We start from the raw sequence: 12,500 nt of genomic DNA, 5'->3' as shown, positions 1-12,500 counted from the left end.
TCTACTTTTACTCAAGAACAAGATCTGAGTACTTCTACTTTTACTCAAGAACAAGATCTGAGTACTTCTACTTTTACTCAAGAACACGATCTGTGTACTTCTACTTTTACTCAAGTATAAGATCTGAGTACTTCTACTTTTACTCAAGTATAAGATCTGAGTACTTCTACTTTTACTCAAGTATAAGATCTGAGTACTTCTACTTTTACTCAAGTATAAGATCTGAGTACTTCTACTTTTACTCAAGTATAAGATCTGAGTACTTCTCCCACCTCACAGTGACAGCCAAAAACAGAGAAGCTTGCATAACTGATGGAGAATGAAAACAGAAGAGAATACAGAGATCTGAAGCGACAGCATAGCCTATTTCTGATGACTGGTGAAAGTGTGTGTGTGTGTGTGTGTGTGTGTGCGTGTGCGCGTGCGTGCGTGTGTGTGTGTGTTGTGTGTATGTGTGGTCGTGTGTGTGTGGTGTGGTGTGTGTGTGTGTGTGTGTGTGTGTGTGTGGTGTGGTGTGTGTGTGTGTGTGTGTGTGTGTGTGTGTGTGTGTGTGTGTGTGTGTGTAGCCCGACATCACTCCGTCTCGTCTGGAGCTGAGAGACATTTGCAGAAACAAGCACTTGGTGCCGAACGTGTCTCTCCTCTCCTCTCGTGCTTTGAGTCCTAATGAAAGTCTCCTCTCGCTGTGATTGGCTGCGTTAATACAGTGGGAAGATAATTAAACCTCAGAAGAAGCAAAAACCCAACAATGGCTCTGACGTGAAAACAGCCCGAGGCAGCGTCCAAACACACCAGCGCCGTTTCTGTTTCAGCGGGAAATAAAAGCCGTGTCGGCGTCGGCTTGTGAATGAAGATGTGCTCGTAACGAATGGAGACTGAAGAGCACATGTTATACATTCATGAGATCAGAGAGGCCCTGTTCCCGTTCCCGTAGTGTGTTATAGGTTTGTGTGCATGTTTTGTTAAACAACAAAGCATGGAAATAAGTCACAAAATACAAACATGAACCAGAAAATGAACATATGAAGTCTATTGTAAGTCACTTGTTCTTCATTATCCATGACATAGCAAATACCATATGGGGACGACTTAACCCTTCTTAAAATCACATTTAGTGCAAATAAATAATTGATATTTAGCCTTGATTAATGTTACATGTTAGTGTTTTTCCATGACAATATAATATATGTCCATTGTCAACAATACATTTAAATATACAGTAAATTAGATGTTTATTTTCTCCAGTAGAACATGCAGCTTTCGGATTAAAATGTGCATCTAAGGTACAAAAAACCGCATCATTTGTTACATAAGCAATTTTAATCTTTTCAATTCTATTTAAGGTAATATTAAGTGTAAATTATCGAAGAAAATATCTGTTCTTGATTTCTTTTTTCACCTAAAGCCATGCAGAAGATGTATTGTATGTGTCTACAGCACATGTGGCAAACAAAAGGCCCGGGGGCCAAATTAGGGCCGTGGTGGATTTAATTTCGGCCCGCAGGATCATTTCTAATTCCTATTAGATCTGGCCCGCCGGTATATTGCACCTTCCCTCCATCCTGAGGGTCTCCTCCGCTCAGAGCCAGAGCCCAAACATTGATGACCTAGCACCCGAGATGAGACACCAAGTGTCTGAGCTAGCATCTCAGAGCAGCACACTGAGTTCAATGGATGCTTCCTTCTGCACTTTCTCTCTCGACAACAGGACATGTTTGTTTCTCTCTGAGGGGAATAGTTTTGTTGAAGCTGTTGTCGGCCTGTGGGGAAATGTACTCATAAGAAGTGACTCTGGAGAAGCTGCAGATAGAGCCATGAGAAATGGATGCAACTGATTATTTAATGTTTTTTTTAAAGGCAATAATTGAAGCTTTGTTAGTTCCAGGTTTAATATGTGCAATAAGTTCATTTCAATAAGTTCTGCAATACACATTGAAGCAGTCCGGGCCTCCACTAGTACCCTTTTTTTTATTTTGGCCCGCTGTGTATTTGAGTTTGACCCCCTGCAGGGTAGCCTGAAAGACAAGAGCCAGGGCAATATAAACCTCCATGTGCCTTTAAAAGCGTATTTCGGGAAGCAGCCTGTGGATGAATGAATTATGGTATCAACGAAGAGCTCTTTGTATCTGGGTTATGAAAGCTGATGAGAGGCTTTAGAGAGTTAATCAAACACAAACTCAAATACAGAATTTAGAAAAGGGACGTTTTGCATTGCGGGTGCTCAAGATAAAAAATGATCTGATATATATTATTGCTTTGGCAACAACGGCCTCTCATGTCAGACCGATAATTCTCATTTAGCCGAGAGGAGGAGAAACAGCAGCGTTTGAACGGCCATATTTGGATCTCCTCCACATTCCTCCCTCCTCCCACACATTTCAGCACTCACTCCCGGCTGAAATGCTCCAGTGGAAACGTCTGCTTTCATCCAGCTCCAAGCGGCCCAGGAGAGAAAATCAAGAGCGCTGTAAATGCCTCGGCGTGAGAGAGTCGTTTTCACTCATTCCCTGAAGACAAGGAGAGGGCTTTTCCAAAGAAACCGGTTTCACAACTCCGCCCTCAGACCGCCGTCACCTTTCAATAAAAAGTTTAGGAAACTGTCAAAGGAACTATAGTTTCACGGGAAGACTAGGGGTCGAGGAATGTGGCGAGGGATATCTGGAATCCAGGCTGAAGACTTTTCTTTTTGACTTATCCATGTTTTATTATCTTTGCTTTTAATGGCTTTCATTTTTGTAAAGCACTTTGAATTGCCTTGTGTTGAAAAGTGCTATAGAAATGCCTTCAACCACTTTTACTACAGCTGTGATTCGAGGTCCAAAAGTTGAAAGTGAAACATCATAACTCCACCGAACATGCTTTAGAATGACGTCTGGGTCTGGAAGTCATAATGAGAAAACCCCCTGCTTAGCACAAAGGGAATGTAAGACAATAGCGCAGGACTTGTATTGCTCTCAGAGGTATGTATCCTCCCTGAACCCATTAGTACCTGGCAGGCCGTGATACAGCCACACTGCGGATCTAAAAAGAGGAAAAGTAGTCCCGGAGGTTCTGTTATTCTGCCTCGATGCCCAGCTCTCCTCCTGTGAGGTCTGCGTGCTTCCTTTTGCTGAAGCTGGTTTCACTCTGGAGAGGACTCTTTAAAGTAGAGACACTACATACTGATATACACCTGAACATCAGCAGGAGAGGACTCTTTAAAGTAGAGACACTACATACTGATATACACCTGAACATCAGCAGGAGAGGACTCTTTAAAGTAGAGACACTACATACTGATATACACCTGAACATCAGCAGGAGAGGACTCTTTAAAGTAGAGACACTACATACTGATATACACCTGAACATCAGCAGTAGAGGACTCTTTAAAGTAGAGACACTACATACTGATATACACCTGAACATCAGCAGGAGAGGACTCTTTAAAGTAGAGACACTACATACTGATATACACCTGAACATCAGCAGGAGAGGACTCTTTAAAGTAGAGACACTACATACTGATATACACCTGAACATCAGCAGGAGAGGACTCTTTAAAGTAGAGACACTACATACTGATATACACCTGAACATCAGCAGGAGAGGACTCTTTAAAGTAGAGACACTACATACTGATATACACCTGAACATCAGCAGGAGAGGACTCTTTAAAGTAGAGACACTACATACTGATATACACCTGAACATCAACAGGAGAGGACTCTTTAAAGTAGAGACACTACATACTGATATACACCTGAACATCAACAGGAGAGGACTCTTTAAAGTAGAGACACTACATACTGATATACACCTGAACATCAGCAGTAGAGGACTCTTTAAAGTAGAGACACTACATACTGATATACACCTGAACATCAGCAGGAGAGGACTCTTTAAAGTAGAGACACTACATACTGATATACACCTGAACATCAGCAGGAGAGGACTCTTTAAAGTAGAGACACTACATACTGATATACACCTGAACATCAGCAGGAGAGGACTCTTTAAAGTAGAGACACTACATACTGATATACACCTGAACATCAACAGGAGAGGACCCTTTAAAGTAGAGACACTACATACTGATATACACCTGAACATCAGCAGGAGAGGACTCTTTAAAGTAGAGACACTACATACTGATATACACCTGAACATCAGCAGGAGAGGACTCTTTAAAGTAGAGACACTACATACTAAACTAAAGGATGGCAGACAGCAGGGTGAGGACAGACCACTGATTAAATGCACATAATTTTGGATGCAGTGACTTAGAAGAAGTAAATAAAAATGTGGTGATCAGACAGCTTCATTCTGAGTGAGAGGACGGGTGTCTCTGCAGCTTGGCTGGAGTTTGAGACGGCCCCTCTCATCCCCTGCCAATGGATCCAGGGGCCACCGGGACTCCAGGCGGGTTTGGAAAGCCTTTTTTTATTTCCCCCCGGCAACAGCTTTTTTGGAATGAGGCAGATGTAAACAATTACAGAGCAAAACGCTCATGATGGGGATGAAACAGAGTGAGATGAGTTTCATAACAGAAAAGGTGTAAATAGAGATTATTTTTTTAATTAAAAGGGTCCCTCTTCCAGTGAAAACTGTGAGGATCGGCGGTTTCTCTTCAGTCTCAATCAAAGGGAAATAACCTGAGACTGTCACAGATGGAAAATCTAGCATTTGTGAGTCACACACAGTACGACAGTTCAGAGGAACTCCCAACTGGATCCAACAGAAAGCCCTTCTTCCGTCTTTAGACTTATAAACAGGGAAGCCAAACTGTCTTTATACAGCAGTAGAAAAATTAAAGTTTAAAGAAGGACACGACGGGAAGCCCTTCCTGTTTTCATCTGACTCGTCAAAGCTAGAATTTCGACTCTAGATTGTTTAAGGCCCTGTCACACTGTCCTGAAATTGACACCCGATGGACACACAAATATGGAATTGTGAATTTCGCACGAAGATGGCCCCGAACCACACGAAGGCAAGATTTACATTACATTTAAGACATACAACTGCAACGAAAGTTGTTACAGTACTATGATACTGTACTGATATTTCCGACTTTGTTCTTTACTTTATCCGTCTTTATATGTAGAAGATATTACGTTTTCTCTGTCAACTGTCCTTCAAAATAATATATTATGTCCTTTTCAGCTTCACAGAACACAAATTGGGTTATTTACATAATATGTTTACATGATTTGTTGTGCAATAAAACAACCCGATGGACACACGATAAAGGAAATGTTCAAATTCGGCTGTGATCGTAGCAACATCGGGCCGTTCGTGAGGGCATCTGAAGCCATCGTATGACCGCCGGTGGAGTTTCTCAGGCTCCGGCAGCAACTTCGTGAGCGGTGGCAAAATCTTTGGCATGCCAAAAAATAGCCGAAGGACCTTGAGAAGGTTCATTTTCGTGTTGAATTTGTGTGTCAATTTTGCCCTTCGTAAGGCCATCGTGAGGCCATCGTGAGGGCATCTTGTTATCCTCGGTGCCATCGGGCATTCGCCCCGATCAGAGTGAGGGTGAATGCCCCGATGATAACACGAAGATGACACGATTTGACAAGATGCCCTCACGAGTGCTTTACGAAGTTGCCGCTCACGAAGTTGCTGCCGGAGCCTGAGAAACTCCACCGGCGGTCATACGATGGCTTAGATGCCCTCACGAACGGCCCGATGTTGCTACGATCACAGCCGAATTTGAACATTTCCTTTATCGTGTGTCCATCGGGTGTCAATCTCGGGACAGTGTGACAGGGCCTTAAAAGAAATAGGAAGCCTAGATGATTTTATAAAAAAAAAAGTGTTTTAAAGATGTCATGACCGAAAGAACGAGATCGCGGATACAAGCGGCCGAGATGGGTTTCCTCCGCCGGGTGGCTGGCGTCTCCCTTAGGGATAAGGTGAGTCAGTCATCCGGGAGGGACTCGGACTTGAACCGCTCCTCCTTCTCGTCGAAAGGAGCCAGTTGAGATGGTTCGGGCACCTAGTTAGGATGCCACCTGGGCGCCTCCCTAGGGAGGTGTTCCAGGCACGTCCAGCTGGGAGGAGACCAAGGGGTAGACCTAGGACCAGGTGGAGGGATTATATCTCTTCGCTGGCCTGGGAGCGCCTTGGGACCCCCCCAGTCAGAGCTGGTTGATGAGGGGAAAGGAACGTTTGGGGCTGGAACGGCTACCCCCGAGACCCGACCACGGATAAGCGGGAGAAGATGGATGGATGGATGTTTTAAAGATGCTTTGTGTTCTCTGGCTGAGGATAAAACGAACGTAAACTGCTGTTGTTGTACAGAAATATTTTTGATATAGTCTTTGTTCTATGAAACTACCATGTGGAATTTTGAGATTATGAAAACTCGAAAAAACTAAATTGGATTAAACAAAAGTCCTGCACTTGGAGCAGCGGGATGGGAGAAGGGAATCTGAAGATGTGTAGGAAGAGAGGAAAGAGAGGGACAGATGGAGACGTGACCTCCAGTAAACCCGGACATAAAACTAAATTAAGCAAATCATTCATGATTTAAAACGTCTCTTGCGATACACCCCGGGGATCAGTGCTCACCTGAAGGTTAGATGAACAGGCTCCGGTTAGACAGGCCGCTCTGCGCAGCTGTAAAACTGAAGAAGTGCGTTGCCAGATTCAAACAGACTTGGCCGAATCCCCTGAATACACAGAACTCCGAAAACTACAGAAAATGCAGATTTCTTTCATCTCCTTAAGTGGTTGCTGAGCACAACGCGTCCTGAAATAGATCTCAGGGTAACGACTCCCCACGCTGCCTGAATAATTCATCCCCCCGACTTTTCCCTGGAATAAAAGCTGGGAAGTTTCTGCCAAAAATAAAAAGCCTCTAGTAAACACAAGCTCTTTAATATGCGTGTGTGTGTGTTTAGAAAAAAAGATAATTACATTCCATTTAGCCGACGCTTTCATCCAACGCGACGTACAATAAGTGCGCTCGACCAACAAGATACAAACTTGAAGAAAACAGAATCATCAGGTTTCATAGAGCTGAACATTTCAAGTGCCACTCAACTGGCTTTAGGTAAGCCAGTCCTTTGTTAGTAACAGTTCTATCGCTCGAAGTGGAGTCGAAAGAGATGGGTTTTCAGTCCGGAAGGTGTGTGAGCTGCTGTCCTGATGTCAACGGGGAGCTCTCATAATGAGTGGCCATTACAGGGTAGAAATGCTGCCTGGCATGTTGGCAAGCAGATGTGTGGTTTATGACACGATAGGGAGGAGGTCACGAGGTACAAGTGTGTCCATGAAACCACTGACTGTACACACACACACACACACACACACACACACACACACACACACACACACACACACACACACACACACACACACACACACACACACACACACACACACACACACACACACACACACACACACACACACACACACACACACACACACACACACACACACACACACACACACACACACGCAGGAGTAGGTATTCACAATTGGGTGAGATCTTGTGTCATAACAGAAGACGAACAACTACTGCATTGTGTCTTTGCCAACTTGGAGCGAGGCCATGCGTCTGTCGGACAGCCGGTAAATCTTATCTGATTGTGAATCTCGTGAAACAGGTCCGACCTCTTACTCCGAGATGTTGTAAAAGAAAAGAAAACAATGTAAACCTCAGCTGGTATCCAACTGTCACAACAAACATGAATCCTCCGTGATTGCAATGGGATACAAATCTTATTTCAGAGGAAGAAGAGCAGATAGTTGGCCAGACGGCTGAAACTGAAGCGCTCTACGAGCAGTGAGGATGCTTCAGTTGTTGACTTTGTACTGGGACATATATCAAGCAAAGAAAGACAGAAAAATAACTCCCGACGAAGTTTAAAACCCACATTCACGCAAAACTAGTGGTCCCTGGAATGAAAGCCCCAATGGCGTAGCTTAGCTTAGCCAATAAATAAGTGGATCTGTCGCTTCAACTTTGGCATCAACAGTCAAGTCAAAGTCAACTTTATTGTCACTCTTTCAGTTTGTGTGCACAGACAGCGAGATCGAAATACCCACAACCCCAAATACAAAAACAAATATATCTAAAAATATGTATACAAGTATTTATAGTATACCTATATGTACCTGTTCAAATCTGCTTACTCACTGTAGTGTAGCTTTTATTTTATTTATTTTTTATTTAGTTATTTTTATTTTTATTTATTTTTTAAATGTACGGTGTCCTTGGGTGTCATGAAAGGCGCCTAAAAATAAAATGTATTATTATTATTATTACAATCAAAAGACACATTTATGGGTGTTTCTCAATGTCGAAGAAGGATGCTCCAGAGCCACTATTTCAAGCATACTACGTCATCGAGTGCCGCCGAAGGACTGTTCCAATGTCCAGCATACTTGGAATTCTACCGAGCCCGGCGTACTTCGTTTGGAGAAATTTCGACGCTGCACTTGTGTAAACTCCGCGGTCTTAAAATCCCCACAATGCTTTGCGCACAGACCAATTTCCCCAAATCTGTGGCGGACAATGTAAGGCGGGGCCTCTCATGTGACGCACACCTGCACACTTGCTCGCCTGTTCCACTCTTCGTTTTCCGAATGCCAGGAAGGATTCTTGCCTCGCTTCTGAAGCAAGTGACTCGGAAGACATGTGCTACCAAGCAAGCGTCCTCGACATTGAGAAACACCCTTAGTCTCCGCAGAGGGATTGAAAACCCTATCCCTGTGCCGTGCATTGCGACTCGAATCAACATGCTTCCATCGTGCGGCTTCCTCCGCCTGCTTGTTCCTCTGCTTCCGTGTCTGATTGGTTCAAACATGCATTCTGTCTTTAACACGCATGCTTCAGCTAAGCCCTGTTTATTCACACATGGCTACAACTCCTGTCAGCCACAAACCTCCAGATGTTCTTTGTTGGAAGCATAAGGCCCGGGGCTTTTTCCATTGTGTAGCAGGTTAGAAAAACACGGTGCCCTTTTCATTTCTTAAATCAGATATACTGAATATGCAGCCTTCAGCAGTCGCACTAGTTTCACCATGAGAGAAGAAAACATGGCACCACAACACAAACCGCCACATCACAAGATACGTGAAGAAACCCAAACTGATCACATTGTACGTGATAGGCTAAGGGGCGGGACATCTCTAAGCGGTTGACCAATCACAACAGAGCCGGACAGCTAACCAATGAGAGCAGACTGGGCTCTGGTTTCAGACAGAGGGTGAAAAGAGGTGCTGCAGCACAGACAGTATGAGACAGATAAAGAGCTTTTTGAACATTAAAGCATGGAGACAGTAGAGACACTACATACTGATATACACCTGAACATCAGCAGGAGAGAACTCTTTAAAGTAGAGACACTACGTACTGATATACACCTGAACATCAGCAGGAGAGGACTCTTTAAAGTAGAGACACTACATACTGATATACACCTGAACATCAGCAGGAGAGGACTCTTTAAAGTAGAGACACTACTGATATACACCTGAACATCAGCAGGAGAGGACTCTTTAAAGTAGAGACACTACATACTGATATACACCTGAACATCAGCAGGAGAGGACTCTTTAAAGTAGAGACACTACATACTGATATACACCTGAACATCAGCAGGAGAGGACTCTTTAAAGTAGAGACACTACATACTGATATACACCTGAAAATCAGCAGGAGAGAACTCTTTAAAGTAGAGACACTACATACTGATATACACCTGAAAATCAGCAGGAGAGAACTCTTTAAAGTATAGACACTACATACTGATATACACCTGAACATCAGCAGGAGAGGACTCTTTAAAGTAGAGACACTACATACTGATATACACCTGAACATCAGCAGGAGAGAACTCTTTAAAGTAGAGACACTACATACCGATATGAAGCTGAAAATAATCCTCTTTAAACTTGTGGAAGTATTTAATTCAAAGGTCCTTGCAAAACAGGATTATTCACTCACCCAAGAATGCTTTGAAACATCTCTATAATTCATAAACTACTGAACCCACGTGTAGTTTACTTCTTCTTCTTCTTCTTCTTCTTCTTCTGTACACTAACAGGATGTCGTGGAGCCCACCATGCAAACACCTAACCACCCTGAAGGCTGTAACAAGCCATCTCTGACCACATGTCCTCTCTACGGTAACATCATACCACACAGGTTTCAGACCAGCATGCAGAATGTTTTCCTCATGGCACGGACACAAACAGACGCCAACAATAACTTCCAACACAAACACGTGTGGTCCTGGAGAGACTTCCTTTGTGTGTTTCTGGTGACTTCTTGGGACAAACAAGCATCACGGTCCAGCCCCAGCTCCCACAACCTCAGACTGAGCTCCACACACGATGTCTGGGTGAACGATCGAGTGTCTGACTCAACGCATGCCTTTTTGTTTCGTGTGGCACGGAGAATAAACCAACCCATTGGTTCTGGACCGAACGTTGAGGTTTCCAACTGTTGACATCCCCAGAACAGCGGATATATATAATTCGTATTCATTTTTCAGCTTCGCCTCCTCGTGTACTTTATGATAATAGCTTTCACTTTTCACATCGTGTCTCTGGCAGCTTTGACTTCAAGCAGACGCCAATCGGTAATGAAGAACAAAAGCAACACATGTGCTGTGGCTTTGGCAAGAGTGCATCCAACATGGCCTCAAAGAAAACGCCAACCTTTTATAATAAGCATAAAAAGACTGCGCTGAAAGCTGGGATAGAAAACAAACGGGGGGGGGAATCATAATAATCTGGGTAAACCAAACCTGCTGGCGGTACAGAAACTCGCTCGGAGGGAAAGTTAAGTCCAACTCTTTCAACGGAAACTGGACTCCATCATTACATCTGCAGTTCTGAGGACATTACGCAAACTAGGCAAAAGCATTGGCGTTGGAAAGCTCCAATGTGTCAAACAGATATTATGGGATGGCCAACAGATGAGGTATTTTCGTGGAGCCGTTGGTTTGGCCCATCAGGAGGATTGTGAAGCTGTGACATGAGGAACTGCACACTGTAGGAGGGATCCATACTGTTACCAAAGACAGTTTACGGATAGAGGGAAAGTGGAACAGATAGAGATAAAGATAGGCTAACGCGTCCTCCAGTGAAATAACTGAGATCTTCAATCAAGGATGTATGACGAGAACTGGACGCAGTATTCGAAGAAGATCCGTGTTCATCCCCATGAAAGTTGCGAAGTGGCTTATGAAGCAAAAAACTGTCGGTACCAAAAGTATCCACAGCCGCAGAGCAACAAGCATACTAAATTCCTCAAGTCCTTTCTGCCATCATGGAGGATATTCCCATCCCGTAAAATGCACCTTGAGGAGACAAGGATGCAGGACGAATAAGAAGTCTTCTATCAATGTGTGCACATGTGAAACACAGATGTGCAGCACATCATAAGCTACTGATGTCACTACACTCGGACCAAGGATTTCTCAGCTTTGGCTCCTCGGGAGGAAGGGAGGAGACACGTTAGCATAATGAAAGGTCAGCTAAGGACACATGATGAGGGAACGATTCCAAGTGTGGAAAGGGTTTCAGCACGTTAGACAAGAGGAGGCAAGGTTAAACGTGAAGGCAGTGGGATTGATCCACAACTGACCCCCTAAATATACAGTTGTAGACCCCCCTTAATTGCAGACTGTCTGGTTGAGTACAAAATGCATCGGTACAAGCCAAAACAAGTTTGTTCTAGCGTTTATTTACAAGCGCAGAATCTGCGGCGTCATATAAAAGTTCAGTAATTTGCCCGACAATCGTGTTTGGCAGCCGAACGGAGCTCTGGGAAAGCTACCAGCCTGCTCACAGCTCTTCTCATAAAGGCGGGGCGTGACGGAGAAAACGATTCTGGTCTGGATGTGTTTGGATGACGCTGGAAAAAGCAGAGCTCCATCCTCATGGTGCATTATGGGAACAACAGGCCTGCAGCAGCAAATCCAAATCCTATCCCCGAGCATGAGCAGCTCTCCATCCCTCATCCCTGCTTAGAGAGTCTGCTCCCTCCCAGGATGACATGCTTCTGCTGCACAGAGCTGGGCTGCTGTCGCTAACACTGTTATTCTGCTGGCAGGGCGCTCATGGCGCATTTCCACTACAGCGCGGTTTAAGCGTGCCGGGCCTGTTTTTGGTTGCGTTTCTACTCGGCGTAGTTCCGCCTAGCGGGTACTTTTTCACAGTTTTTCTGACTATCCAAAATCGAGGTTCTTTCCGGGCCAACAACCGGGCTGAGTATGCTAAACTAGAACAGAATAGAATAGTTTAATGTCATTATACATGTACAGTGAGATAAATGCTTCTCCCTTTCAAGGGTGCCATCAAATCAAAAATAAAACATCACAACATAAGACAACAAAATACACGCAGCATACATACTTAGGAATAAGGGATAAAGGAATAAAGAGTAAAGTGCAGTAATTATAAAAGTATAAAAATAAAATCTGTAATGTAATAAATAATTACAGAGGGAGAATCGCTGGCAACTACAACAAGATGAACATATTGTACCGTGATTTAAT

The 12,500-nt window shown here is 43.9% G+C and overlaps 1 protein-coding gene across 1 annotated transcript in view; it reads right to left on the bottom strand.

Annotated features, from left to right (window-relative positions):
• The window catches only part of LOC117468422 (neuron navigator 3-like), a 247,997-nt gene that overhangs the window by 158,546 nt on the left and 76,951 nt on the right, over positions 1-12,500 (bottom strand). The gene's annotated exons all lie outside the window — the stretch shown is intronic.

Source organism: Pseudochaenichthys georgianus, chromosome 23 (assembly GCF_902827115.2).
Source record: "Pseudochaenichthys georgianus chromosome 23, fPseGeo1.2, whole genome shotgun sequence".
Classification (NCBI taxonomy): domain Eukaryota; kingdom Metazoa; phylum Chordata; class Actinopteri; order Perciformes; family Channichthyidae; genus Pseudochaenichthys; species Pseudochaenichthys georgianus.
The sequence above is the reverse complement of the archived record's forward strand: the minus strand, read 5'-3'. Positions and strand labels throughout refer to the sequence as shown.